Consider the following 5680-nt stretch of genomic DNA (forward strand, 5'->3'; position numbering starts at 1 on the left):
TGACTTTAGGTCTTTAGGGTCAGGCTGCTTTAGTATTTCCCACTATGTGATCTTGGGCAAGTCTGAGCCTGCGTTTTCTCATCTGTAAAGTGGGCATAGTGCAAAGATTTACCCCAATGTACAGAAGTGGGTCTTCAGTGAGTTAGCCCATGCAATGCCTTGCTTTGCACAGTGCCTAGCACACAGTAAAGCCTCTACAAATGCTGGTTTGGGTTCCTATTATCGCAGGCATACTCTGGTGTCTGTCCCCGCCTCCACAGATTCCTGCCTGCACGGGAGTGAGGGAGAACTTCCAGGAGATGGCACATGGACAACAATTTTTGTCACATCATTGATGGATGTTGGACCAGACACGCCAGAGGAGAAAAGCCAGTCTTGAGCGAGAGATTGCAGGAAAAGTGGATCAACGTTATTTTCCAGGAAGGGCAGGAGAGTGTGTATTTCCCTGGGGACAGTTGGAGGGTGGTGGTAGGGAGGGTATCTGTGGAGGTTGCATGGCTGCGAGAAGGAGTCACTATAAGAGAAGGATTTGGGGGTGAGGCGGGGTGGAGGAGAGGGGAACAAAGACCCTGGAGTGTTCCATGCAGCTTAGTTGAGAGGTCTTGCCATGGTGCTCTGATGAGGCTCAGGTGAGAATAATCTTCCAGAATCAGCCGCCCCAAGTGGAGCTCAAATACCCAGTGCCAGGAAAGAGACTGCAGCTTCTCTGAGCAACTAATTTAACCTGAGAACAGGGAGAGAATCCTCTTTAAAATATGCAAAATATCTTGGAATAAAGAAAGGCAAACAGATCAGAGCAGTAATTCTGTTGCTAATTCTGTCTGAAATATTATGTACAAAGAACGTTAACAACTGGGAGTGTTTGTGAGTTTCTCAAAAGCCTAGAAATTCAGTCAAGGCTCCCCTAGCAAGAGTAACCGGTCCCCTCTTGTTTGATGTGCAAATTGTAATGAGGTTTTTCGTTACACTGAAGTAGGAACGCACAGGCCGCCAAAGCATATTGAAGAGTGTCAAGTGAGAAGCAACTGGAACACAGGCGTACACTTACAGCTCTTTCCAATGCCTTCCGGAAATAGAAACACCTATAAAAACTCAGTTTAAGATCACAAAAACGCTTTAAAGGCCCTACCTGGGATACTGGAGGCTTCTACCTCTTCTGGATACGGCCAATTACATAACTTCCTCCACTGTAAATCACAATGAACCAAGTAGAGCTGGTGAATCACACTCTTCTCACTGTAATGACAAGACATAAATTACCATAAAGACCTTCAATCCCCAAAGTGACGCAATTTCATAGAATGTACTTGTCTCCTTCCCACTTGTTATTCACTAAACTCCTGTCTGGGAAACACTCATTTGACGATGGATATTCAAATGAGAAAAAAAAAAAAAAAAAAAGCCAGCCGCAGCCCTGTACCCACAGAGGCAGATGAGGCCAGGGTAGCGAGGTCTTCTAATTGTTCAGGAGAAGCTGGAAATCCTAATGTTTTTAAAAGAATAAAAACTTCTGATGCTTAAATAGTGGAGATGAATTACAATTTCTTTAAAAACACAGTGGGGTCAACAAGACATGCCTGGGGCTGAGTCTGTGGCTTGTGATCTCTGGAGGAGTCTCTTGCTGTCCTGGCTTCAGAACCCTGGGAACATGTCACTATATCCAAACCCACTACCAGGCACCTTGGATTTGCAGAGGCTTGGATCATCTTCCTCTTGTTTCCGGCCTTCCCACTTCCACATGGGCTTTGGTTCTACCGGACCCTTCAGGCTGAAGCCTTTCTCCTTTGTATCCATCGGCTTGGGCTGCCATAGTGAAATACAAAGGACTGAGTGGCTTCAACAACAGAAGTTTATTTTTCACGGTTCTGGAGGCTGCAAGCCCAAGATGAAGGTGCCGGCAGGTTGGGTTTCTCCTGAGGCCCCTGTCCTTGGCCTGCAGATGGCGGCCCTCTTGCTGTATCTTCCCTTGCTTGTCTTACTCCCCCAACATCTCTGTGTGTCTTAATCGCCTCTTCTTAGAAGGACACTGGTCAGATCGGACCAGGGCCCATGCTAACAGCATCATTTTAAATTAATTACCTCTTTGAAGACCCTATCTCCAAATACAGTCACATTGTGAGGTATTATGGATTAAGACTTCAACATATGAATTTTGGGAGGAAGAGGATTCAGTCCCTAACACCTTCTACAAGCTCCATCAGCCCTACCCGACTCCTCATTCCTCCCCAGAGGTGAGAGAAGTGGGAATATGGACATGCCTTACCTGTAGAATTTCCAAAGAAGAATGCTTCCAGAAGAACTACTACCAGATCATTCCCTCACGGAACCTGGACCACTGGACTGATCTCTCCACAACAGGCTCGGACTCTCAAAAAGCCTCTTTCACCTCACCTGCCTGCTCTGCAGGTCTGAAGTGACCATATAGAAGTTACAAGTCTCCTCTTCTATAAGCCCCTATGTGGTAGGTTGCTGTCAAAGATGAAGAGAGTCATGATCGCACCACTGCACTCCAGCCTGGTGGACAAAGGGAGGCTCTGTCTCAAAGAAAAAAAAAAAAGATGGCTACCCCAATCCATCCATTTTTGAATGAGTACATCATTTTTCCCATCTAGAGGTGGGGCCTATTTACCCTCACCTCCTCTTGAATCTGAGTTGACTTTTGAGGACTGCTTTTTTTTTTTTTTTTTTTTGAGTTTTTAGAGACAGGGTCTCACTATGCTGCCCAAGTTGGGCTTGAACTCCTGATCCTCTTGCCTCAACCTCCTGAGTAACTGGGACCTCAGGTGCACACCATTGTGCCCAGCTTTTTGTGACTTGCTTTGACTAATAGAATGTAGTGGGAGTGATGCTGTGCCAGGTTAGCCCTTAGGAGGCTGGGCAGCTTCCACTTTTGCCCTGTTGAAACACTGAGACCACCATGCTGTGGAGAAGCCCAAGTTGCCTCGTGGGGAGGCCCTGTGGAGGATAACAAAGATGTCCCAGCCAGCAGCTGCTTAGAATCACAAGAATGACCCAGTTGGGGCCACAGAATAATGAGAACTAATCATCATTGCTTAAGCCACTAAGTTTTGGGGGTGATTTGTTATGTAGCAATAGATCACTGAAACACCTCTTCGCAGTTAAACTCTCCCCTGAGCTTCCTATGCATTATACCAAGGTTTCAATCACTGTGCTCAGCTCAGTGTTAGGGAATGAAATGCTTGCCTTCATGGAAAAGAGACACGAATGGCACTGTAGAACAAAGCTGCGTGGGAGATCTCTTATAGTTCACTTCTTCTCTTGTCCAGCTACATAGACAAAGACTGGAGACAACGTTTATTTATTTATTTATTTATTGAGATGGAGTCTTGCTCTGCCGCTCAGGTTGGAGTGCAATGGCATTTTCTCGACTCACTGCAACCTCAGCCTCTTGAGTTCAAGCGATTCTCCTGCCTCAGCCTCCTGAGTAAATGGGATTACAGGCACATGCTACCACACCCAGCTAATTTTTGTATTTTTAGTAGAGACGGTGTTTCACCATGTTGGCCAGGATAGTCTTGACCTGCTCACCTCATGATCCATCTGCCTTGGCCTCCCAAAGTGCTGGGATTACAGGCATGAGCCACCACGCCCCGCCAAGACAACCTTTATTATATGGGAAATTTTTGCAATAACTATACTCCCAGTGCGCTATGTCGTAGTATATTTATGAGGATATGAAAACCATTGTTACATAGAGATGCTTTGGAGAAACGGTGTCACTAGAAACAGGTACCATACTCCATTCCTGTGCTTTAAAGTTTCACATTCGTTATGCAGTCAGCTGGGCTTTGCTGCATCATATTGCAGTTGGAAGGTTTTTTTGTTTTGTTTTGTTTTGTTTTTTCAAGTGAAAACCAAGGCACAGAGAAACTGAATGACTTACGCGGAGGCAAAGCATTAGTAGACATCAAGAGAGGCTGTTTTATTCTTGACGTCAATGTTGAGACAAGTCTCATGGTGGAGTGGACACTACGTACAATAGGAAGGAGTAGGGAGGGCCAGGAGGCGGCATGGAAAAGCCCTGAGGATAAGGCCTTGTTTTGTTCATCTTGTAGCTCCTGGAACACCTTGGTAATCAGTGTGTGTTAGAGCCCATTGACTTTCACTCTGTGTCTAGAGCACAGATTTGCCTGGAGAAACCTGGGTTCAAGCCCTGGGTCTCCTGCTCCCTGGCTGTCTGATACTGGCCAAATCAGTAAATACGCAGATGGTCTAGTTTCCTCACCCCCAAAATGAAGGTGTGAATACTCTACCACTCCTAATGCTTAATAGCATTCTGCAAAACATTTAGAAGTAATAGTGTTCTAGAATACCACAGGATGCTAAGGGTGTAGCTTCTGGGGAAACCGAGGCACAAGAAGATTAAACGATTTTTCCCCAAGGTTTACAGTCAATAACTGACAGAGGTAAAACTAAAACCCAAGTCTCCCAACTTCCACTAGTAGTACTAACACTATTACTACTTTCTACCTCAAAGGATTGTGGTAAGACAAAATTTAGAGTGCTTGCTTTGGCAGCAAACACACTAAAATTCGAATAAATGAAAGATTAGCATAGCCCCTGTGCAAGGATAACATGCAAATTCATGAAGCGATTTAAATTTAAAACAACTTTTTAAATTAAAATATTGGCTGGGCTCGGTGGCTCACGCCTATAATCCCAGCACTTTGGGAGGCCCAGGCAGGCAGAACACTTGAGGTCAGGAGTTTGACATCAGCCTGGCTAACATGGTAAAACCCCGTCTCTACTAAAAATACAAAAAATAGCTGGGCATGGTGGCTCAAGCCTGTAATCCCAGCACTTTGGGAGTCTGAGGCCGGCGGATCACTGGAGGTCAGGAGTTCGAGACCAGCCTGGCCAACATGGTGAGACCCCGTCTCTACTAAAAAATACAAAATTAGCCAGGCGTGGTGGCACATGCTTGTAATCCCAGCTACTTGGGAGGCTGAGGCAGGAGAATCACTTGAACCTGGGAGGCGGAGGTTGCAGTGAGCCAGGATCGCACCATTGCACTCCAGCCTGGGAAAGAAGAGTGAAACTCCATCTTAAAAAAAAAAAAAAGAAAAAGAAAAAAGAAATATTTCTTAATATGATTGTTTTTTTTTAAAAAAACCAGAACTGACATGATAACTTTTTAAGTAGATAGTTATCTTTCTATTTTAAAATGTTACATCTGAGTTCTTTAGATTTCAAATTGTATTTGAACTGAACTTTCAAATTGTTGCTGATGTGAAGGAATGTCTTCATTCAGCTCTTTGTCTAGGGCCCTCTGCCTCAGGAAAGAAAATGCATTCTTTGGAGAATATAAAGCCTGCTATGACCCTGCTGAGTTATAAATAGTTTGTGCTATCCAGAAACAGTATTTGATTTGAAAATACCATTTTAAAGACATCATTTGTTGTTTGACTACCACTTCCTATTTCCTACAAAAATTGGAAAACTAGAATAGCAAGTCCTGTCCTCTTGGGACTTATTTCCTCATTTGTTTGATGTCTCCTTCCAACTTGAAAATACTGTGTGTCACTTATTTGTGATATGAAATGAAAGTGAGCTACCAGCATTCTGTTTTGATAACTTGAGGGTGGACTGGAGAAAATATGACATCATTTAAAATTTTAAGAGGCAACCAGAGTTTGCATTAAGCAACTGCTATTTGCAG

General features: G+C 44.3%; 1 pseudogene; it reads left to right on the forward strand.

Annotated features, from left to right (window-relative positions):
• Positions 1-4526: 4526 nt before the first annotated feature.
• On the forward strand, positions 4527-4626 carry LOC129034368 (U6 spliceosomal RNA; annotated as a pseudogene).
• The last annotated feature ends 1054 nt before the right edge of the window (positions 4627-5680 follow it).

The sequence above is a fragment of the Pongo pygmaeus genome, chromosome 2 (assembly GCF_028885625.2).
Source record: "Pongo pygmaeus isolate AG05252 chromosome 2, NHGRI_mPonPyg2-v2.0_pri, whole genome shotgun sequence".
NCBI lineage: Eukaryota > Metazoa > Chordata > Mammalia > Primates > Hominidae > Pongo > Pongo pygmaeus.